The sequence below is a fragment of the Lissotriton helveticus genome, chromosome 2_1, assembly GCF_964261635.1.
Source record: "Lissotriton helveticus chromosome 2_1, aLisHel1.1, whole genome shotgun sequence".
NCBI lineage: Eukaryota > Metazoa > Chordata > Amphibia > Caudata > Salamandridae > Lissotriton > Lissotriton helveticus.
Window position 1 is genome coordinate 1,892,349,037 of NC_136059.1, and position 26,167 is coordinate 1,892,375,203.

Sequence of the window (26,167 nt, forward strand, 5' to 3'; positions counted from 1 at the left end):
AGCGATTTTCTCTGGTAGCTGAATGCCATCAATCAATCTCTTGATCATTTTTGCATTCCTTATTGGTGTTCCCGCAGAAGTTAAATAACCTCTTTGAGACCAGAGCTGGCCATAGTCATGAACTACGCCATATCCATACTGACTATCAGTCACTATGGTAATCCTTAACTCCTTTGCTCTTTCACAAGCACGAATCAAAGCAATCAATTTTGCTACTTGAGCTGAACGAATTCCTTGGAGACAGGAAGCCTCAACTGCATCCGCAACCATGCAAACAGAAAATGCTGCTCTCAGAACACCTTCATCTGTTCTTAAGCAGGAACCATCAACAAAATAAACAAAATCAGATTCAGCTAAAGGAACATCTTTAATGTCCTGTCTGGGTTTAGTACAATATTCTAAAACATCCAAGCATTCATGATCAATGTCATTTTCGTTTCTGATTTCTGTTACAGTACCATCAGGCAATAATGTGGAAGGATTTAAATTCACACATCTCGAAATCGAAACGTTATCTGATCCAAGAATAACTTTCTCATACTTGGTTAACCTGTTACTTGTCAAATGCTGTGTTTTGCTTCTGGTAAGAAGAATTTCAACTGAATGGGGAACATATACCTTTAAAGGAAATCCCATTATAATTCCTTCACTCTGCTCAAGGCTTACACTAGTTGCAGCTACTGCTTTTAAGCAACCTGGTAATGCTTTTGCAACAGGATCAAGAACTGCTGAGAAATAGGCTATTGGCTTTCTCAGTTTTCCATGTCTCTGAATCAGAACTGATAATGCACAACCTTCCCTTTCGCTGCAATACAGCTCAAATTCCTTCTCATAGTCTGGCATTCCCAATGCTGGAGCTTCACACAAACTTTTCTTTAACAATTCAAAAGCTTCTAACTCAGTTTCTGTTAGAATAATCGGGTCTTTTATGTCTGCTTTTGTCAGTCTCTGAAGTGGTTTTGCAATTACTAAAAATCCACTAATCCATTGGCGACAATAACCAACCATTCCCAAAAACATTCTAACCTGTCTCTGTGTCTTTGGAGGTTTCATTGCGATTCTCTTGGGCGGCCTTGAGAGATCCTCCCAAGTCTGCTAAAACAATGGGCCCCCCAAAAATCAACGTGGGTAATTTGATGACCTACCTTGATTTGAACAGACCCATCTTAGGGGCAGATATGGATTCTGCATTGCAGGCTTACGACAGATGGATGAAAGCAGCGGTGACCTCCTCTTCGAAGAAGGCTGACTCAGGCAGAAATAGGATGACTCCTTCTCAACCATGGTATTCGCCCCACCTCCGTACTCTGAAACTTGCTTGTAAGAAACTGGAGCGAGTATGGAGATTAGCTTACTGCCCACAGGCTAAAGCAGTGTTTCGCTCAGCTCAGCGAGATTACTATACTAGCATTAAACATGCAAAAACGGAGTTTTTCTCTAAAAGAATTGAGAGAGCTAATAACAACAGTCGTGAAATCTTTTCGATAGTGAAGAGCTTTCTCTCTCCCTGTGCTGAGCAGGTATCTATGAGTCCTTCTACCGAATGGTGCGAAAATCTCTCCTCCTTCTTCCTAACAAAAATTGCTAACATTCAACAAAGTTTGAGAACAGTTGGAGGAGGATATGAGATGATGGATAACAATGAAACTAAGGTTCCACCCATCATCATCATGGAGAGACTTATTCCCCCTTCGGTCGATGATACCCTGGCAGCAATTAAATCATTAAAATCTGGTGCTCCCGGGGACGTCTGCCCGGCCCGGGTGCTGGCCGAAGCAGCCGAAGTAGTGGCTTCTGAAGTCTCCCAAATAATAGGACTATCATTTACTACTGCAACTGTCCCCAAAATATGGAAACAGGCTAAGCTTTTGCCACTGCTAAAGAAAGCAGGCGCGGACCCAGCTGTGCCGAGCAACTACAGACCTATTTCTCTTCTGCCAGCTATGGCTAAAATTGGTGAGAAGCTTGCATTTTCCCAGCTTAATGCCTTTGTTGAAACTTCAGGGGCGTTACATCCAGCCCAATCTGGCTTTCGTGCAGCCTATAGCACTGAGACAGCGCTGGTAGAGGTTACAGAGGCGATTAGGGGGTGTTTGGACAGTGGCGGCAGAGCGGTCCTGATTTTATTGGACCTCTCTGCCGCGTTTGACACTGTTCCACACGCACTTCTCTTGGCACGGCTGGCCAATATCGGCATAGTGGGGATTGGGTGAAATCTTTTCTCTCAGAGAGGTCTTAGCAGGTCTGGATTCCTCCTTACTCATCCTCGATTAAACCCCTTACTACAGGAGTACCCCAGGGCTCTACTTTGAGCCCCCTCCTTTTTAATGTATACCTCACTCCTCTTATTGTTTTAGCTGAACAAATGGGAGCAAAAATAATAGCGTATGCGGATGACACGCAACTCCTGTTTACGTGGCCAGATGCGAATACTAACACTGAGGTCGTGCGTTCATGCCTCTCCGCGGTGTTCAACTGGTTAGCAGCAGCACAGTTGAAGTGCAATGAAGATAAAACAGAAATCTTGCTGTATGGCCAGTTCTCGCCCATCTTCAGAGAAACTATGTGGCCTTCCAATTTTCCCCAGCCAGGCTCCGTTAATATTCCAGCTAAAAACTTGGGAGTCTGGTTTGGAGAGGATCTGCGATTCGAAGCACACATAAAAAGACTCACTGGGGTGTGCTTCGGGTCCCTAAAAGCCATGAGGAAGATTTTTTCTTATTTGCCGTCTTCAGCAAGAGAGTCGGTTGCGAGGGCCCTTATTTTATCACGGCTTGATTATGCCAACTCTCTGCTGTGTGGCTCTCCGGCTTTTTTAATCGCAAGGCTTCAGATTATTCAAAATGCGACTGTTCGCCTACTGTGCAATGTGCCGTATAGAGAAAGTACTCGGACTCACATGAAGGAACTACACTGGCTGCCAGTAGTGCAGAGGATAACTTTTAAAATTCTTACCATAGCCTTTAAAGCAGTTCATGACCTTGGCCCTTCTTATTTGAGGGAAAGATTTACCCGTTATGTCCCTACTCGGGCTTTGCGTTCAGCTGACTGTAACTTTTTAAGAGTACCCCGATTTCAGCGAGTTCGTTTAGGAGGCCAATCACTTGCTGTCACCGCGGCTAGGACTTGGAATACCCTCCCCCTTTCCCTGAGATTGACTGAAAATGTTGTGATTTTTAAGAAGGCGCTTAAAACCTATCTTTTCAGAACGGCTTATTAAACTACTAATAGTAAAAAGAATATTTAGATCTCTACTTTTTTCCTCCGGCCACTTGCTTGTTTTTCTTTCTACGCGCCAGGACACTCTGGTAGTATATGAGCGCGCTACAAAACAGCTAAAATAAAATAAAATAAATAAAATTCCCTGTATCATTTTAATTCTCTCAATTGTTACCTGTCTGATTCCTTTTGCAATCCTGTGACCAAGATATTTCACTTCTTGTTTACAAAACTGTAATTTTGCAGGAGACACTTTATGTCCCTCATCTGCCAGATGATTCAAAAGAGTAATGGTATCTGTTATACAGTTATCTCGTGTTTTTGCAGCCACAAGGAGGTCATCTATGTATTGCACCAATGTTGATTTTCCAGGCAAATCTAGAGTCTCCAATGATTTCTTTAGCAACTGATTAAAAATAGATGGACTCTCTGTATACCCTTGAGGGATACGACACCATGCTAGAATACGGTCCTGGAACCTAAACGCAAACATTTTTTGGCTTTCTGGATGCAATGGAACAGTAAAGAATGCATTACAAAGGTCTATAACTGTATACCATTCTGCATCAGGCGGAATCTGATAAAGAATTACCGCAGGATTTGGAACAACTGGGCAACATGGAAAAAACTATTTGATTAACCTTTCTCAGGTCTTGAACAATCCTGAAAGTTCCATTTGGCTTTTTGATTCCCATAATCGGTGAATTGCATGGACTACTCTCAATTTCTTTTAGTACACCTTGTTTTATGAATTTTTCAATTACAGGTATAACACCTTCAATAGTTTCTGCTTTCATTTTATACTGAGGAATGTTTGGAAAATCTACTCCTTGTTTCACTGTAATTTTCACTGGGTCTACATTTTTCATCAAACCCATTTCACTCCCTGTGAGATCCCAAATTTTAGCATTGACTGTTTCTTTCAATTCTTCAGGCAGATTATCTTCATCAAATGCAGGAAATAATTTACTTTCCTCTGCTTCAACCATAAACATTGTTAACCTATAAAGCCCATTTTCCTCTTGAGTTTGGAGCTCTATACCATCCGGTGAGCAATTTATATTTTACAATTCATCTTGCATAAAATGTCCCTCCCTAACAAGTTTACAGGACTACTGTTACAAACTACAAATCTATGCTTGTCTTTAAATTTACCAATTTCAACTTTGACAGGTTCTGTTAGGCTGACAGGCTCTGTTAAATCTACGCCAACTACTTGGATGGTATCACCAGAGAGAGGCAGGTTTTCTATTTCCACTGATCTAACAGTAGAACGGGTAGCACCTGTGTCCACAAGAAAAGTGATTTCTACATCATTCACTTTACCATTTACAAATGGACCTGATTGGTCTACCTCAAGAGTGGCTCCAAGCACACACTCTTTCCCCTCTCTCAAGCACCGTCATAAGTAATCCTCAGAATCACTCCCTCCATTTTCTTTCATCAAATATTGTTGAGAAACATTTTGCACATTCACTCTTTGCGATCTGTTTACCTGCTCTCCTCCGCAGAATCCCGTTTCTGCATTGTATCTCTGCGCATTTACACAGTTTGGAAGCGGCGGTTGTGGAATCTGACTCTGCTGATTCACTACCTGTTGCTGTAGCTGTTGCTGCAGATTTATCTCATGTATCTGTCGCTGTAGCTGTTGCTGCTGATTTATCTCATTCTGCATCTGTGAATTTAATGATGCATTTTTTTAATTTCTGGGCGGATTTTTACATTCGCGCTTCCAGCGTCCAATTTTGCCGCAATTAAAACATGGGAGCTTTTGTTTTAACTCTTCAATATTTCCCATCAATCTTGGTTTATTAAAATTACCTTTAAATTTACCTTGATTCTGATTAACATTTTTGTTTTCAAGAGTTGCTATTTGCTGTTCAGCTACCTTCACCTGTGCCCACATAGCTTTCTCCTTAAGCTTCTTTTGTTTGGCATCTATTTCGTCACTGCAATATTTTGCTCTTCTCAGAATGTCATCAACTGAAAGTGATTGCCAGCCAACAATTCCATTTCTAATCATTTCACCAATTTCAGGTCTTAAACCGTAAACAAACCTGTATATAAAGTGGCTCATGTCCTTTTCACTTAATTTTTCATAGCTACTGTATTGTTTAAAAACCAACAGTAACCTTTCATAAAATGAATGTACTGATTCTTTTGGCTCTTGATTTGTTCAGTCTATTTTAACCCAATCAACTTCTTTTGGGGCAATCTTGTTTTTCAACCACACAATTACTTTGTCATACAGATCCATAACATCTGCTGATGGAGCACCTGTTATTCTATCTCGAGCAGGTTCTTCCTTGGGCCAACTTACAGAAATTTTACATTCTGTCCAAAGATCCGATGGAACAACAATGTCAAAGAATCCATCAAGATCAATCCACAAAACTTTTGAAACCTTAATAAATCTATCCACCTGTCGATACCACTCCACAGGCTTTTCCCTCAGTCGAGGAAAATCATTGGTGAACAATAAGATGTCTTGCCTTGTCCAAGGAACATGCACATACCCACCTCCTGCTATTTCTCTCATTGGAAACTGATTTGCTACTTCACCTCTTTCTCTTTTTTCTTCTTCTCTTTTCTTTGTCCATTTTACTCTCCACTTACTTAATTCACCTAATCTTTTTAGGAACACAATTAATTCTTTTATATGAATTATTCTTCCTGTTGTGTTCAGGTTTTCAATTTCTTTTTCAGTAAAATCTACTCTGTAATGTTTTCCCAAATTCTTCTGCCTGCTCAAATCAACTTCTAATTCAGTAGCTAATTCTTCTAACTGTTCATACTTGTTTTTGGTTTTCCATTGTATGCTTTTACAAATAAACAATAATTCTTCATCCTGATACAGCTTTAAATTGTCAGGTCCAATCGTGCCAATAATCAATTCCTCCAAATCTGCTTTCAATTTTGCAACATCAAGTAATGTAATTTCTGGAGTCTTTGGGGTATGCGTTAAATCTATTTTATTTATGCTCTTTTCTGGCGAATCAGCATCAGATTCTGCACCTGTTGGTGTTCTACATAACGGACTTTGATTAAAAGTTAAATCGGGCACCATTGTTTTTTCTCGGTGAATTTCTGATAAATCTGAATAAAATTTTTCAGCCACTTTCTGTATTTCTGTATTTAATGGAATAGTTAAAGCTGAGTGTCTAACTTCTCTTTGATCAAATACTGGTTGAACAGGTCCAATCGTTACTGGTAACGTTACTGCTTCTATGCTTTTAGTTAACTGCTGTATTAATTCATCTGTTGATCGGAAATATTCTGAAGTATTTGGCATTTCCTCACATCTTTCTGTTCTCATTACATTTCTTGGAGTTTCATTTCTGCGAACTGGGGTTTCAACATAATTTCTATTTTCTCCAGATATACTAGAACTAGATCTTGTTTCTACTCTTTCAAGAGTTTTTGCATTATTCGGGTATAATCTGGGTGATGCCTCATCAATAACTTCTCTAGGAGGTGCACTAGGAGTAGTTCCTGGAGGAACCATCGGGGAAGGCCATGTACAAGCTGGTTGATAAGGAGTCTGTTTCTGTTTTGTAATATAAATTTCTTCTAAAACTGGATGTTCTAATTCACTTTCTTCAGCATTATTATTTTTCTTTCGGGCATTATTTTGGCCTGGTACTTCAGTAACCATCACTCTTACTGGGTACAAACCATCACATGCACTACGTCTCCAACTACGCATTCTATCCTCATGTGTTTCCCTATTTATGTCCAATCTGGTACCTCTTGTTATAACTTTATTCTCCCGTTCCAATTCAAACATCTCATCCTCCCATTCAGCTAAAGCCTCAAATTGTGTGGGTCTAGGCTTTGGTTCAAGTGTCATCATCCTGTCTCTTAAATTTTTCATAACCTTAATGTTAAAGGAACCATCTTCCGGCCATGCTAAAACACCATCATTCTTGGTATAATCCATCCAATTCTCAAACCAAAGGCAAGTATGATAACCATATTCACCTTCCATAAAAGCTGCAGGTGTTTTGTTCTTATGAAGTAACTTTCCACCTCGCGTTTCAATTTTCTTGTCAGATTTTAATTTATTTTTCAATTTCTGAAACCATGAAAGTTTCTTTTTCTGCTTAATATAATAATAATCCATGTTTTAAAATGATTCCGCTTACTTTGAATAGATCGTAAATATTTCCTGGTTGTTCCGCAAAACCAACCAATCCGTGCGCGAAACACACCAACAAGCCAATCAGGTTAAGCTACGTCACCACCTTGCTCAACCAATAGAATTACTGCTTTCAGGATAAGCCAATCAGCTGTCAGCTTGTCTTAGTCACGTGAACCAATCAGTGCGCTTTCTGTGACGTATGTTAGCCAATCACAGTGCGAACCCTGTGACGTACACTGCCGCTGCAGTTTTTCGTCTCTCGCTCTTTGAGCTCACCCCTCCTTCACAAAATATTTTCATAGCGCCATTTTTAACAAAACGTTTCAATGGAATTCAGTTAGTAACTCCAGAAAAACAAACCATTTGTCCGTTTCGCTAAAATAAAGTGATAGCTTTTACAGTCACTCAAGTATTCTTTTGCGTGAAATAGACGACGATATTTTCACAGAATATTTAGTTTTGTGGATAAAGTAAGTAGCCTACCCTACCACGAAAAGACATAACATGAGCACACAAAATAAGCACATGCCATTAGTTAAACAGCCGCATCTAATACTGACAAAGACAATAGACAAGGTTAATTTATTATTTTCAACGTACTTGCTTTAGCAACAAAGAGCACATGAATTAGTCCCTCGTGTAATGTAAATGCATTTTAATCTAGGTTGGTTAATAATTCACCACAAATCAGTTAATACAGTTATTTTATTATGGAAGTTTAACTTTGTGAGTCAGAACAAAATATCATTCTGAAACTCGCTCCATCAATGACATTACTCACCTGGAATGTTCAGGGCATAGCAATGTTTGAAAAACGAAGACAAGTATTTGACTATCTGAAAAGAGACTCACTGTCTTCTCCACTGGCTAACCACCGCCCACTGATGCTGTTTATGTTTCATTCCAGGTATTTTCCCTCGTCCTAACTGATCGTCCGGGACACCGTTCCCGCAATTCGCCCGCTGGTTCTAATCTTCTCAGCATGGCGCATCCTTGCTCCTTATCTCCCCACTGACTGCATTGGATAGTCCAGAGCTTCCATTATACCCACGAGGTAATTATACGGTGGCTACAGCTGGCCCACCTCGGTTTACCCTATCGTGTGTATTATCCCTACAACTCCATTTTTTTCCCCCAGCTCCCCGCTGACGTCGAGCCTTCCACCGATCACTCCGGTAAATTGACCGTGATCAGGTAACCTTCTACCCCCCACCAGCCCAGTCATGCCAGCCTTCTACACCTCCTCCCACTGGCCTGACCATCTGCCTCTCCCCTCTAGGTCCTCGTTCTTCCTTGGACCCGACCGCATCACCACAGGTTCCGCCCTGAATTTGAGCATACCATCCAGAATGGAGGACAATTCTCCTCCAGTGCCCTGCCCCAGCCCAAGCCTCCTAGGTAAGGATCTCTCCGGCTTCACTCTGCGAGTTTCACTCCCCCCTCACACCGCCAGTCTCTCCCCCTTACAGGTCACAAGTAAACACAGATAGTCACTACTTTAACATCACTATAAGTCATCACGACTCCAGCATGGGTCTCATAATGGTTGGCTCTTCTGTGTACTTTACCCCTGCACTCATTAAATTCATGGATATGCAATAGGTATTTTTATTAAAGGCATGGTCTTTTGACATACTTAGTAATGTTTAAAGCTGTATGTTCTTGCATCCCCCTTTTCTTTTAAACAAGCTTTTCTTGCCTTCTCTCTCCCTCCATTTTTCCAACAGGCTTGCAACCAATATTCAGGCAATTATTCCTTAGTCCTGACGATGATCCTTATATTTTTGTGTTTAGGATCGAAAAGCCGTCGACATGTAAAATAGTTACACACTAGTTTCCCACTGTGTTACAAATCGTGTGTTTTCTATACAAGGACAGCTTTGCTTATTTTTACTTTAATACGTGCGTCCTTTTCCTTTTTCTTTGCCTGAAAAGTACCGTTCCCTCCGTTTGTTATTTCTGTTTTTTCCTATGTATATTGGATACAGGATTGTATCCCACTGTATATTTGTTCTCACAAAATGCTTTTATTCTTATCATTGATTAAATTTCGTATCCGGCTGGACACATATTTATGCTTATAGTACACATTGTTGGCTATAATTCATTGTATTGTCTCATTTGATAGGTTAAGGACCAATGTTGTCGTATAAAAAAAACACCAGGGTATAGTCATGACCATGGCACCCACATATTGGGATTGACAAGGCTGGATGTGTGATCTGGCCCTAGGATTGTCTCCACAAGAGCGCCCACCTGTCATGTATTTACTATTAGGATGTTCCCATAACTATAAACACAGCTATCCTCCTCACTGCCTACTGCAAGGTGTGCCAGCAGCCCGAATGAATGCAATTACTTAAGCTGGTGGACATTTCCGGAAGACTCTCTGCCACTTCATGCACTGAATACGAACCTGGATTTCCTATTCCTTAACCCCTTCCACGCTCATGACGAGCTGGGCTCGTCATGAAGTAGCCTCCTCGCACGCTCATGACGAGCCCAGCTCGTCATGAGGAGTGGCATTTTCGATTTTCCAGCACAGCAGGGGAATATGCTGAGCAGCCATGGGGTTAAAACTGATTGTACAACTATGTAATGCGATGCAGTTCAAGTCCCCTATATGTATTCCCCAGGGCCTACTCCCGATGGCAGGCAGTCCTGGCACCCCCTTATGTTTTCTTTCACCTAACTATAGATTACGCCTCAGACATTTCAAGTTCCTACTTCAGATGTATGCCCCACTATCATCCTTTCACAAAGTGTGGAGTTCAGCAAAAACTCTATATCAGCTGATAGTGGGGAGACAAATTTCCTCCACCTGGTCCTGAAGGGCCCGAGGATAGTAGATGTATGGGCACAAGTGCTGTGCACTGTGGCCGATGTGACATGCTCCCAAATTGCGGACATGCCCCTCATCACTCTACTAGGTTATGTTAAAGACGGTTCAGCAGTGGTGGGAAAACTCATTGCCATTCTGCTACTGCTGGCCAAATGTAGAGCTGCAACTTGTTGGAGTTGAGGCCCTTGCCCAAAATCAGAGATGCCACATACTGCCAGGATGAGCTGGGCACTTTCTGGATGCTGGCTCTAGCCCAGTCACTGCCTGAGCATATTTGGAGGACATTCAGAATATGTTTAGTTCTCCACGGGGAGTCAGAGCCCTTGAGGTGGAATGCTCAGACTGAGGTGGAACTACATTGCCTCAATGCTTAGGACAAAGGTTAATGCTGATGGCACCACCTTAGATGGCCATGAAGTGGACCATCAAACTGACTGCTACTAACTTGTTTACACTCCTCAAGGGGAATCAGCACAATTGAACAATCATATATATTGTTTGGTGTGAGTGGTAGTGGTTAAAGGGCAGCAAAAAATTGAATGCTGTGATTTAAAATGAACCAATGCTCTCTAATGTTGTAATGCATATTCAGTCACCTTCCACCACTGAATGTTTGGTATGTCAATATTTCAAATAAAACTTCTAAAAAAATAAATAAAAAAAGTAACTCTTTCTACACATATTTTTATTAAAAGCCATCTTCTGGTTGATCTCACTGATAAGGAGTGTGAGAAATATGACACACCCTGAGAAGGCTGATGAACAACTCTGCACAGTGAGAGACCTAGACCTTCAGGGACATAAATACCTCACCTCAAAACATCCTCAGGAGCCCACAATGTACCAGGAGAGGAGGAGTTGTTAACAGGATCCCAGTAATGAAGCATTCCTATGGATGTGGGTGGATATTTTAACTGTACATTGAAATGTTAGTTTTAGAAATAGTACAAAACAACGTAGTAATTTGTCTCTCTCTAGCCTAGGCTAGCTAATTTTTTATTAATATGTTGCATGTATCATGATATGTCCTACAAGGATTGCCATTTGACATTTTTCCAGGTCTCCCATTTCTCCAATGCATAATTTTACATAACTAAGGAGCATATGTAGGTAAATCCATTTTTGCGATTCGGAAAATGCGATTTTTGGCGAATCGCACTTTCTGAATCGCAAAATCGGATGTAGGTAAAAAATCGCTAATTTTTTGTGATTCTCAAAAATGTTCAGACTAATTGTGCGATTACCCAAATAGCGATTCCTTAATAGCGAATTCGCTCATAAGGATTCGCAAAAACGGGTAAGAGCAATTCAGGTGCAGAATGATACCCTCTCCCATTCAAGACTTTTGGAAAGGCTGCCAGCAATCGGCATACAGGACTTCGCACTAAAATAGCTCCAGCATTTCTTGACAGACAGACAGCAAACTGTCATTCTGGGCCCTTACTCCTCACATAAACTGACTTTAGACAAGGGTGTTACACGGGTCTCATGCTTGAGCCCCACTTTGTTTAATATCTAGCAAGGATTTCAGAGCCTTTCGGCTTTGATATAATCTCTTAAGCGGATGACACTCAGCTGATGTTTACACTTGGCCAGGACCTGATAGCAACAAAAAAACGTTTCGCATCAGGCATGTTAGCAATATCCAACTGGATGACCGAGAACTGTCTCCAGCTAAATGTAGAAAAGACGGAGATTATGCTGTTTGGCAAAGCCCCCTCTATCTGGTCCGATGACTGGTGGCCTCACTAAGTGGGTGCCACTCCCATGCCTAAACAAGCAGTAAAGAACTTGGTAATTAAACCGGACCAAGTTTTAATGATGAAAGAGCAGACTGCCACAACTGTGAGCTCATGCTACTACAATCTACGCCTTCTGCGCAGATTTCTCCCCTTCCTCCCTACCACGGCCCATAGAATATTGGTCCAGGCCATCGTGATAAGCAGACTGGACTATGACAATGCCTTTTGGCAGAGGTTAGCGAATCACTGGTCTCCAAGCTCCAGGTGGTTCAAAACACTGCTGCCAGGCTTATTCTGAATCGCCCTTCTGGCACTTCCTTGGCTCTCTTGCTGAAGGAACTACACTGGCTGCCAGTGAAGAAGCGCTCCTACTTTAATATCTGTTGCCTTACGTATGGCGCCTTAAAAGGCAAAGGCCCACAATATATCCGGGAAAAAATAAAAGCATACTCTCCTAGCCGCAATCCAAGATCCAGCGATAAAGCCATACCGTGTGTTCCCAACATCCGTCAAACGCACAGAGGTGGTAAGGCCTTCTCATATTTTGCCCCTATGTACTGGAACAATCTTCCTCTGCACTTGCGTCCCTCCTCCAACTATTGTAAATTTAGGAAAGAGCTCAAAGCCTATCTATTTTGAACCATCATGTCCATTCCCTGATCATGCATCTGCATCAAAGCTGAAATGCTCCTGGGTGGTTTGTGCGCCATATCAAATGGAATTAACATAACAACATAAAGTAAAATTGTGTTTTAAAGGTTCATCAGAATAAGTGTGTGCAAGAGGCTCCCATTAAAAGTGTCACAGAAAAGGCTGCAATATGTACAGCACATAGAACATTCCATTAGTTCAGGTCCTGGAAGCACTGGGAAAAAAGTTTTTGGGGAATAACGTGGCATATGGAGCTTACCGCATCAAATATTGCATGTGTTTGTATTTACTGGGCACTTCTCCCACTAAATAGCAGATTTGACCCGACATACATTATAATTCCATCTGTTCCCCAAACCCTATTCAGATGTAATTGTTTTATCAATTGGTTTAGCTCTATTTTTTATTAGCATGCAATTAGTGACTGCCACAAAAGAGATGTGCAAATGTATATGTGCGGAGAAAGTGTGTCAGGGAATTCTTCGAGGCCTTTTACATTTGGCTACTCTGAGGATTCCTTGCCAAAAAAATTGCCTCTTATTGGCAGACCCTAGCAATTTAGGATTACTGCGCAGTTCATTGCAATGTCAAGAACCTCCTTTTCAGTCTTTGACTATCAAGCAGTAAAGAGATTATGCATCTAAGGTATATAGTTGGTGCAGGTTTAGACAGTCTGGTGCTGCTAATACTTAAACCACACACAATCTCTTGACTATCTAGTCAGTCCTGTTACTTTTGACAAGATGTAGGATTTTTATTTACATAAGAGTTTAGTAGTTCAGATAAAATGTGTCAACTCACAAGTAATCCACTTCCCACCATCAGGGTCTAAATCGGACCATTTTAACCTCATCAGAACTTTAGGGCTGGATACGAGTCTGGTGGCCTTTGACCGCCAGACTCGTGGTGGCGCAGTGGTGGTGGTCCAGCGGCTGCCCTATTCCAATGCGGCCTTTCAGGACAGCCACTGCTGCGCTGACTGCACCAGGGCATTGCCATTCCCTGGTGGTGGCGCAGCAAACAGGACTAGCAACATGCAAGGCGGGACTGCCACGGTCCGCTGAGCATATTATAAGGTTCCCCACCGCCAGCCTTTTCATGGCAGTGAGCCGGCCATCTATGAAAAGGCTGGCAGTGGGGAAACAAAAGGGGGCCCAGTGCCCCCTTGCCCCTGCTGCCATTGGATGCATTCAGGGGAGCACAGCATGTGCCTCCCTGTTTGCATGCACCCCAAGTTCCAGCACGGAATGGACTTAACAGTCCATGCCTTTCTGGAATTTCTTTCTTTCATTCCAATTGCAGTGCCCGTTTTCAGGGCAGAAGAAATGCCCGGCAGACACGAGTTGTACTCGTAATCTGGCAGGCGGGCCAGGTACTGCTTTGGAGGTGCTGTGCTGGCGCAAAGCTAGCACAGCACCTCCAAACTGGTAATCAGCCCCTAAGTCCTGAATGACTGCCTTCTAGTAAAATAAAGCAGGAATATTTTCTGAATCATTTTGTCCACCATAAGCGTGGAAGGGTATACTCAGATGTGAGTCCCTTGCTCATTGCACCATCAGGATTCAAGCAAGCCGGGCCGAAGACGCCTGAAATGGCAGAAACCGGTCCCCGGAAGCTTGTTTCCTTCCCAGTATAAGAATTGGCTTGGTAGTTTGGTTTGCCCTGTTCCCATCATGCACTGGGACAGGAACAGACTAATTTGCATATAGCCAAGTTCTGAGCTGGGATGGTGCAGTGAGCTAAAAAACGGTGATGGATCAAGCCCTGATCTTTGGACTGGGTAAGAGTGGTCTGCTTAATTCAGGCACTCTGTTCATCACCACCCCCTTTTCTGAATCATTTTGTCCACCATAAGCGTGGAAGGGTATACTCAGATGTGAGTCCCTTGCTCATTGCACCATCAGGATTCAAGCAAGCCGGGCCGAAGACGCCTGAAATGGCAGAAACCGGTCCCCGGAAGCTTGTTTCCTTCCCAGTATAAGAATTGGCTTGGTAGTTTGGTTTGCCCTGTTCCCATCATGCACTGGGACAGGAACAGACTAATTTGCATATAGCCAAGTTCTGAGCTGGGATGGTGCAGTGAGCTAAAAAACGGTGATGGATCAAGCCCTGATCTTTGGACTGGGTAAGAGTGGTCTGCTTAATTCAGGCACTCTGTTCATCACCACCCCCTTTTCTGAATCATTTTGTCCACCATAAGCGTGGAAGGGTATACTCAGATGTGAGTCCCTTGCTCATTGCACCATCAGGATTCAAGCAAGCCGGGCCGAAGACGCCTGAAATGGCAGAAACCGGTCCCCGGAAGCTTGTTTCCTTCCCAGTATAAGATTTGGCTTGGTAGTTTGGTTTGCCCTGTTCCCATCATGCACTGGGACAGGAACAGACTAATTTGCATATAGCCAAGTTCTGAGCTGGGATGGTGCAGTGAGCTAAAAAACGGTGATGGATGAAGCCCTGATCTTTGGACTGGGTAAGAGTGGTCTGCTTAATTCAGGCACTCTGTTCATCACCACCCCCTTTTCTGAATCATTTTGTCCACCACAAGCGTGGAAGGGTATACTCAGATGTGAGTCCCTTGCTCATTGCACCATCAGGATTCAAGCAAGCCGGGCCGAAGACGCCTGAAATGGCAGAAACCGGTCCCCGGAAGCTTGTTTCCTTCCCAGTATAAGAATTGGCTTGGTAGTTTGGTTTGCCCTGTTCCCATCATGCACTGGGACAGGAACAGACTAATTTGCATATAGCCAAGTTCTGAGCTGGGATGGTGCAGTGAGCTAAAAAACGGTGATGGATCAAGCCCTGATCTTTGGACTGGGTAAGAGTGGTCTGCTTAATTCAGGCACTCTGTTCATCACCACCCCCTTTTCTGAATCATTTTGTCCACCATAAGCGTGGAAGGGTATACTCAGATGTGAGTCCCTTGCTCATTGCACCATCAGGATTCAAGCAAGCCGGGCCGAAGACGCCTGAAATGGCAGAAACCGGTCCCCGGAAGCTTGTTTCCTTCCCAGTATAAGAATTGGCTTGGTAGTTTGGTTTGCCCTGTTCCCATCATGCACTGGGACAGGAACAGACTAATTTGCATATAGCCAAGTTCTGAGCTGGGATGGTGCAGTGAGCTAAAAAACGGTGATGGATCAAGCCCTGATCTTTGGACTGGGTAAGAGTGGTCTGCTTAATTCAGGCACTCTGTTCATCACCACCCCCTTTTCTGAATCATTTTGTCCACCATAAGCGTGGAAGGGTATACTCAGATGTGAGTCCCTTGCTCATTGCACCATCAGGATTCAAGCAAGCCGGGCCGAAGACGCCTGAAATGGCAGAAACCGGTCCCCGGAAGCTTGTTTCCTTCCCAGTATAAGAATTGGCTTGGTAGTTTGGTTTGCCCTGTTCCCATCATGCACTGGGACAGGAACAGACTAATTTGCATATAGCCAAGTTCTGAGCTGGGATGGTGCAGTGAGCTAAAAAACGGTGATGGATCAAGCCCTGATCTTTGGACTGGGTAAGAGTGGTCTGCTTAATTCAGGCACTCTGTTCATCACCACCCCCTTTTCTGAAGCAAAGCTAGCACAGCACCTCCAAACTGGTAATCAGCCCCTAAGTCCTGAATGACTGCCTTCTAGTAAAATAAAGCAGGAATATTTTTTTCGTCTTACTACTGGTGTGACTCGGTGTGTCTCAGTGCTGTATGTGTGTTTGTTTGCAGCACTTCAGAAGGGTTTGCAAGTGCATATCAGTTCAGTCCTACGGTCAGTTATTCTGACTGCAAGTAGAGTGGAGCCAGATGCAACTTTTGTGTGACCTGGATAGTGAGGCTAACAATTGCTAAGTGTTTGTTGTCTGAGTCCAAGATGGGTGCTCCAAGGGACCAGGCCAATCATTGTATTGGGGGAAGGTCAGCAGTCTCAGGACATGTCCATAGGTACAAGAAGGGGAACTCACAAAAAGTACAGCTAAACTAACAAAGGAGAGTGATCTTTGGACACCAATGCTGATTGAAGTCTGTGACAATTCTTATTAATGGCAGTGTATTGGGCATGCAGGGAGCTTAGCAGTGACGTCGTTCATCTTGGGAAGAGGAGGCAGCTTTAGACCGATCTTAGCACTGGATCCTCTTGGAAGAGCTTGAAGCTGCACTACCCTATGATTCTGAATCTTGACTTTGGGTCCATTCTCCAGACCCATGAAAGTCTATTGTTCAGAATGGAGGATATCTCGTTGGTCTTCCAGGTGGATAGAGTAAATGACTCCATCCCCATGGAGGATGGACCACTTGTCAAATTTATAAATGACTGCCAAGCTGGTGTCTTTGATGGCAGGGAGAGCATTATCTATATCTTACTCTCCATCATCGCCAGGGTTTGCTTGGCAGTGATGGACAGTAAATAAATGGCTAAATATCCGCCCATCTAAATGGGGAGGGCAAATATGTAGTAATTTCTCATACAGCCCTGATTCAGTCGGGCCGCCGGAAAGGTTTGGCTACGGTGGCGACGGAGTAGTCACTGCCATAGTCAAATCTATGGGCTGCTAGCAATTTAATCGGGTGGGTGGACTATTATGTTGGTGGTATCTATACTCCATTGCTGTTGCATTGGAGTATACACACCATCAACATATACATCGGCCCCATAGTCCTTCTCAGGGTTCATTTACAGCAGTGTTTTTTCCTCCAAGGGGGCATAGCTATAAGTGTTCTGTTTCTTTTCAAATCAACATCATGCAAGCTACAAACTGGCCAGCTGAATCTTTCTCAAGCGGGAACACAACATTAATTTCCCTCATTATCGTAGCATTTGAGTATCTAACCTGTTCACACAACTACCTGAGCCACGCTGACCTGTGCTGGAAGGGATGTCATGACAGTTATATGGACAGGCAGGAGAGAAAACAGGTATCAGACAGTCTTGCAGCTTTCTTTCATGTTAACACACTATCTTTGGGATACCTCCACCCAAACAAACAAGGATGCATAAGTTCAGTTACCTCTACCTTTTCATGTATTAACAACATCCTAATTACTTACATTTAACATTCAGGTAGGAATGGCAGCTTCGCCAGTGGGGATGCAGGATAAATATTTGTACCTCTGACTAGAGTCAGTAGCCGTCAAACACCAACATCTGAAGGCTGGCAAGGACAAATAGCAGGCTCATGAGATATGGACCCCTAAACTCCAGGACAGTCGAGTTCTCACCTGGGAGCAATATCAAAATTAATATAGAGGATATCTGAGAGGACTCATGACATGGCATGAGTATACTGAGGACAAAAAACGTGCATGGTCTGTCAGGAATATCTAAATCAGGAGCTGAGTGGCACAAGAGTACTTCACAATTAACGTCCATTCACAAATGGGTCGCATGGCCCTAAGCAGCTTAAGTTAGGTCTGTGGCACACAGACATATGATGGGATCAGGTAAATGTTATTGTAAATTCATAACACCTCGAAACTTTTCATTGGGACCTGACCACTAAGTCTAAGTCTCACCTGAATTTCCTTCAATACATGCCCTATTGAAGGGCAATCCTCTGTGTACATGTATATATATATCCCGATTCACAAACGTAAAGTTAGACAAATAGTCTCACTTAAACCAAAAGTCTAAGTGTACTACTTTTCGGAATTCACAATGAGACTTACGAGAACAATCTCTACCCCTGTGGAGGTTCCGCACTCAGTGCAAAGGAAACTCAAAAGAAACAGCAATAGTTATTTCACTGCCGGAATGGGTCAGCAATACATCATAAGCCAGTGGTAAAAGACAGCCTGTGAGTTTTAACTAGGGCATACTGGAAAATGATGGCAAGTAAATAGGCATTTTACAACACTCCATGTTAGATAGTAAAATAAGAGTCTTCATCAAACCACATATGAAATCTATTATGTGAGTACACAATCAGATATGTAGGGCACACAAGGAGAATACCCAAACACAGCGGACACCCATATATCATCAAAACCTGTAAAGAATCAGGGAGAAACCTGAGAGCAGGAAATTGCATTACACATTAATACTACATGATTGTTTACATGGAGAAAGGAGGTTTGCAGATACCCTGCTTCACTGAAGACTGCATACCAGATCTATTGTTGATATTGTGAAACTTTGTCTGCAGAGTTGATGGACATGAGTGTAGTAGTAGGCCACCCATTCCCTCCAGAAAGTGAAATAAGGCACACCAGGACTCACCCAGCCATCTGTCTTCAAGGCACCCTAACAGCCCGTGATTTTAGACCTCAACCAACTAAGAAGTAGCGTAGGTGAAATCTGTAGAAGGTTCTACAAAATAACTTGGATCCCTTTAACCAATGGGGCAACTAATATATTCTCTTTGCCCTTAAAACTAATGAGGGGTCAGTTTTCTCACTACAGCCACCGAGGCTACACAAGCTTCCAGGTACATTGTGATTATATGATGCCAATCCAAATTTCACAGATAGCTCAAAAAGGCCAAATAGCAAAAGAATAATGTAGCATGTGGAATACATATATTTTGTTAAATGTCATAGATTCAGCAAAGCCAGCTACACAAATCGGCCTTATCCTTCATCAACGGAAATGCCTGTCAGGAATGTCTCTACCAGTTTTTGCTCATCGCAAAGGTTACAGAGTAAACCAAAAGTCAGAAGAAAATACAGCATATATTTCCATTTTCTAGACCTCATTGGAGGTTGTGAAGAATGGGCTAGGTTTGCTGGGGTCCATAGAAAGGAGGAACTACACATGCTCACACAGGCCACTATGCTACTTCTTTGCCAATATAAGGAGAGATAGTATGTTGTCACATTGCCTAGCAGGCAATCGTAGTATTGTGCTTCCTGCTCCTCGCTTCATTTCACACTCTGCCTTTGGTGTCCTCAGGGGTGTAGCTTAGTCAGTAAGATTCGGGGGAGGGGGAGTAGGGTGAGGTGACTCTCAAATTTTCCAACAAAAAAGCAGTGAGCAGCAGGATTAATGAGTAAGATGAACAAGATTAGGGGTGGACTTTTCCCATGAGGAGTAAGGTTAGTACTGCTTTGCATTAGGTGGACCTCTGTGGTGATTTAGAGTTTGACCAACAGGTACTCCATTGCAACAACTGCGGAGTACCCTGTTCCCCAAACTTAATGTTCATCCACCCAATTTTGAGTTGGATTGGCTGTAAAACTTCCCCCAACAGGCCAACAAGTAGGTGCCTCAGGAGGTAAGCCATCCGATCATCTTCCCTATTTAGGGGTGACAGTCGGAAGAGATATTTTTTTACTGTCTCTCACCACCAGGTATTTCTTGGCACTGAGGTACAGTAAAACAAAAGAAAATGACCCCAACACCATGGGAGAAAACTCCCATGGTGTGAGGATCATGACTTTTTACTTTCTTTTTTAACTACAAGCTCCTACTTTGCGAGTTTGTTTAAAATAAATTAATAACTTTGGAAAAGTTTGACAGACAGCCATCTTGTTTGATGGAGCCATCCATCAAACTTTTCCTACATTGACATGATGCAGTTCTTGCCTATGTGAGACATCCACGAGGCCGATGAACATCTCTAAATTTGGTAATCGGACAAAAGAAATGGTGGTGGATGTAAAGCGCCCTGGCCACCCTGTCTGTCATTTCTCCATTTGCCAAACCCTAAATCAGGCCCTTGGCCTACAGTGGCACAGTCGGTGAAAAACGATGACTTGGAATGCTACCCTGAGTGATAACACTATTTACAAGCATTCATTCCACACCTTTTTGGTGTTCGATTGTCAGTACCATACTAGTGGGCTGTTGTTGCTTCTCCTTAATTCCGGGATATTTACTGATTATTTTAGAGCTAATCATTGCCTGCTTCTCAAAGAAGCTGCTAGGCTTAAACATATGTTAAGTGTGTCTTGATACTTACCTAACAGGTCTGGCTGAATGACTATTTGATATTGCTTGTTCCATTGTGCTGCTTCTTACCTTTCCACCATACTACAGCCTTCTTTGCTGGGTTTGCATAAAGTTCTTGTTGTGCGGTTCTGCCTGAGCCGCTGCTTCACTGTGTTCTTCCCTACCACAAACTCGTGGGCCTTATTTGTGTGGCTGTCTGGGACGCTTATCTAAATTCAACAGATACCTGACAATGACCAATGCCAATGATGGCAGGAAAGTTCACTGTTGTGCATTTAATACTGTAGTGTGCAATTGGGTTGGTGGATTGTGTCACTTATGACTTTACTCTCCGACAAGTGCCACAGTAGATCATATATTTCACTTGTTTCTAAAGATGCCAGATTGCTAGAGGTGCGAGCTTAATGGCTAGCAGTGTAGCATCCCCTCATATGCTTGGTATGCATCTCAGTTCACATACCATAAATATATACATTAAATAAATACACATGTATTCAAAATAACTGCTTTCGTACCTTACGTATTGGGCTCCAGTCCATGCTCCTTTGAACCGCTCCATGCATTTAGACACATTCTTTTTGAAAACTGTTTTTCAGTGCAACACATTGCGGCAGCGTAAAAGAAACTTACATTTTGTACCATCTGATCACAACATTTTAAATGAGAAACCAGAGATAACTTAAAATAAAGTAGGGAGAGAGACATAAATAAAGAAATGATAGACAAGATTTCAGGTCTTCCAGCATTTTGGTCGGCACTGCTGTTTCAAAGAGCATTACACAAAGATCACAGAATTTTACAACAGGGTTAAATGCACGGTTAATTTCGAAAAGCTGTTTGTTATAAAGTTATGACATTATATCAAAGAATAGTGGTCGAAAAATCATCATACTGAGAAAGAATAATAGCATTCAGATGTGTTATTTTGGTAAAGTGTCAGGTTCCAGTAAAAGTTTGCATATTTGATTATATCATGAATAAAATTAGCGAGACATCTGATGCCCTTTAGATTTTCCTAGAACTACTGAAGGCACAAATAGATCCCATGATCATTATGCAAAAAGCAGATGGGAAATGACCTTTCCATTATTCAGCGAAGGAAAAACATATATAGAATCAGAGAGGGAAGGGGGAGGGGAACATGGGTGGTTTCTGACTGCTGAAGCCAATAACACCTAATTGCATGAAAAATATAAGACCTCATAATCTCCAGAGCATCCTTTCTAAAATTTCAAATTCATGGGCTGTGCTAGAAACCATAGAAACAGTAAGGGCAGGATGTTTCTTTACAAAAATCGGCCTTTTAGAATATTTACGTTAAACAAATGTATATTTTGCATCCTTTCATTTTCTCACCATAATGAAAAATCACACTTTTGCCTGTTATTATATGGGTGTTAAAACCAGATTCTTGTAGTCAGACATTTTAATATGCGCAAGATAATTGCAGCAATGGAAAATCTGATAAAGCTGAAAATATTGATGCACATTTCAGCATATAATAATAATATAGAAACGTGCTAAATATTAACATGTAAATGCATAATTAAGTTACATTTAGAAAATGTGCCTTGTAATGTGCAAATGTGAAAAAGTTTGCTTAATTTCTGCAGAAAGCTTTAATTTTTGCCATTCTCCACTTGCTAGTCTGCGCTGCTCATTTATTCAACACTGTCCCTTTAAGAAAAATAATGTTTTTAATAAAATAGTGATGTAAGGTTAGAATTGAACTCTAGGGCTCGACATTTGTGAAATGTGTTGTGTCCTGAGAAAATATATTAATTCTTTTCTCACACCATATGGCTTTACTGTACTTAGATTGTTTTCTTTGCCACATAAGCATTATGAACAATTATATTCATGAAAAGAAAATGAATGCTGCAGCTTACATTTCGTGACCTAACCAGGACATACCATAATTTGAACTTTTCATGTCTTAGAACAGTTCATTGTTATATGATGAGAAACCAGCCAGCGAACAGAGTAGGCTTGCAAAAGATTCTCATGAGAACCTTCATAGATGTAACTTTTTGTAATACACTGTAGACATTTCTAACTGAGTTCATGCTGAAATGAACGTTTACCATGGAACTTGAGTGTAAAGAAGACTGTATCAGAGGACGATGATGAGGAGAAGCCACTGTTGTTGCAACATGCTTAGCTACTTTCTATATAGTATGTGTTCCTAGCTAGAGAGCTTAAGACTCTTTACATCCCTCCCTACCGTGCCATGCCCCTTGGCACTTTGCTGTGCTAGCCCGACTTACCATAAGCTATTGCTTACATTGATTTCTTCATTTTCCTTACATTTGTGAGGAGAATAGCTATTTTATGCTGATCCTAGCTACTGCTATGATTCCTTCCTTCTCTTTTTATAGATATTTGCTATTGCAATTGTCAGGAGAAATCGTCTGGGTCTCCAGAACAACCCTTTATGGGGAGTTTTTTCTTCCTTTTAGAAATTTGAATCCATTGTGAAATCTACTTGCTCGATTCCAGAAAGAGCTCTTCATAGGTTCTTGTTATGGTAGAAAAGTCCTGTAGTTTAGAATAGGGACATTATTCTGAATGGAACATGCTGTTATATTTTTCTAACTAATTTTATCTCTTATTATTTCTGTAATCCATTTGCCACTAATTTGAACAGAAGAATACAAATATTAACTAATCTACTAAATGAGAGAATAAACCTTTAGAACTTCAACATCTCTCTCTTTATTGACTGAACAGATGTAATAATTGATGTATTTTGATGCATAGTGTTCTATTAGAAAATGGTGGGAAAGATTCATTGGCCGAGAAAGGTGCTGAACTTCCAGGCTCCCTAAGTAAGTTTAAATTAATATAATGTGTGGAAATATATGAGAGATTTCCGAGCTGGGAAATCTGTTCTGCATTCATTCCAACTCCCCTTTTTTGAAAATATTGCACATTGTTCAAACCATATCAATGTTCTAACTCCAACTACATATAAACATTTTAAATATTCATGAAGTTCTTTAGTTTTCCTGTCCTCACTATTCCTTCATGCTCTTTTTTTTACATAAACGCTTGACTTCTTGAATGATGAGGACATAACAGTTTGTTAATGCAGTAGAACCTCATTTAGGGCTGGTTAGTAACAGGGCATCTGGCAAAAATATGAAGGTTACATTTTCAAGTCATAGAAATCATGGAAAAGTCAGCTGAGAGAGAAAATAATAAACATTTATTGCAAAGAGAGTTCATGTGGCTAAAATGACTGAACATATTACAAGCAAATATGATGAATGGTAGAATTGAAATGTCCTGGGGTTTCTTTATAAATTCAAGGGTTTATTTGTTGCCATAGATTGGTTTTCTGTCAACAAAAAGAGTGATGATTAATTTACACATGTATTTGTACATGACCATAAGCACTAAATAAATGAGTTTCAATGTTACTGTAGATTTGTGTATAGATTTGTGTGCTATGTTTTGTGACACTACTTCATCTGTACATGTGCTTATGACATCATTTTAATAGGGCCAAGTAATATCATATTTGCAGAATTGTTAAGTATCCACAAGTTTAAAAGAAATGGTCATTTATGTCACTTTTAACTTGTTTTATGGTAAGAGCTTAAAGTTGGGTAGATTTCATGTTGCTACATCTGTGTGCGGCACATGTGCTTCCTTATAACACCATTTCAATATGGCCACCATAGCAACACAATTTCAAAAAGGGGGTGGTGATGGACAGAGTATCTGAGTTAATCAGAACACTCCTACCCAGTCAACAGATCAGGGCTTGATCCATCACCGTTTTTTAGCTCACTGCACCATCCCAGTTTAGAACCTGGCTATATGCAAATTAGTCTGTCCCTGGCCCAGTGCATCATGGGAACAGGGCAGACCAAACTACCAAGCCAATTCTTCACTGGAAAGGAAACAAGCTTCCGGGGACCGGTTTCTGGCATTACAGCCGTCTTCGGCCCGGCTTGCTTGAATCCTGATGGTGCAGTGAGCAAGGGACTCACGTCTGAGCATACCCTTCCACACTTATGGTGGCCAAAATAATTTCAAAAAGGGGGTGGTGATGGACAGAGTATCTGAGTTAATCAGAACACTCCTACCCAGTCAACAGATCAGGGCTTGATCCATCACCGTTTTTTAGCTCACTGCACCATCCCAGTTTAGAACCTGGCTATATGCAAATTAGTCTGTCCCTGGCCCAGTGCATCATGGGAACAGGGCAGACCAAACTACCAAGCCAATTCTTCACTGGAAAGGAAACAAGCTTCCGGGGACCGGTTTCTGGCATTACAGCCGTCTTCGGCCCGGCTTGCTTGAATCCTGATGGTGCAGTGAGCAAGGGACTCACGTCTGAGCATACCCTTCCACACTTATGGTGGCCAAAATAATTTCAAAAAGGGGGTGGTGATGGACAGAGTATCTGAGTTAATCAGAACACTCCTACCCAGTCAACAGATCAGGGCTTGATCCATCACCGTTTTTTAGCTCACTGCACCATCCCAGTTTAGAACCTGGCTATATGCAAATTAGTCTGTCCCTGGCCCAGTGCATCATGGGAACAGGGCAGACCAAACTACCAAGCCAATTCTTCACTGGAAAGGAAACAAGCTTCCGGGGACCGGTTTCTGGCATTACAGCCGTCTTCGGCCCGGCTTGCTTGAATCCTGATGGTGCAGTGAGCAAGGGACTCACGTCTGAGCATACCCTTCCACACTTATGGTGGCCAAAATAATTTCAAAAAGGGGGTGGTGATGGACAGAGTATCTGAGTTAATCAGAACACTCCTACCCAGTCAACAGATCAGGGCTTGATCCATCACCGTTTTTTAGCTCACTGCACCATCCCAGTTTAGAACCTGGCTATATGCAAATTAGTCTGTCCCTGGCCCAGTGCATCATGGGAACAGGGCAGACCAAACTACCAAGCCAATTCTTCACTGGAAAGGAAACAAGCTTCCGGGGACCGGTTTCTGGCATTACAGCCGTCTTCGGCCCGGCTTGCTTGAATCCTGATGGTGCAGTGAGCAAGGGACTCACGTCTGAGCATACCCTTCCACACTTATGGTGGCCAAAATAATTTCAAAAAGGGGGTGGTGATGGACAGAGTATCTGAGTTAATCAGAACACTCCTACCCAGTCAACAGATCAGGGCTTAATCCATCACCGTTTTTTAGCTCACTGCACCATCCCAGTTTAGAACCTGGCTATATGCAAATTAGTCTGTCCCTGGCCCAGTGCATCATGGGAACAGGGCAGACCAAACTACCAAGCCAATTCTTCACTGGAAAGGAAACAAGCTTCCGGGGACCGGTTTCTGGCATTACAGCCGTCTTCGGCCCGGCTTGCTTGAATCCTGATGGTGCAGTGAGCAAGGGACTCACGTCTGAGCATACCCTTCCACACTTATGGTGGCCAAAATAATTTCAAAAAGGGGGTGGTGATGGACAGAGTATCTGAGTTAATCAGAACACTCCTACCCAGTCAACAGATCAGGGCTTGATCCATCACCGTTTTTTAGCTCACTGCACCATCCCAGTTTAGAACCTGGCTATATGCAAATTAGTCTGTCCCTGGCCCAGTGCATCATGGGAACAGGGCAGACCAAACTACCAAGCCAATTCTTCACTGGAAAGGAAACAAGCTTCCGGGGACCGGTTTCTGGCATTACAGCCGTCTTCGGCCCGGCTTGCTTGAATCCTGATGGTGCAGTG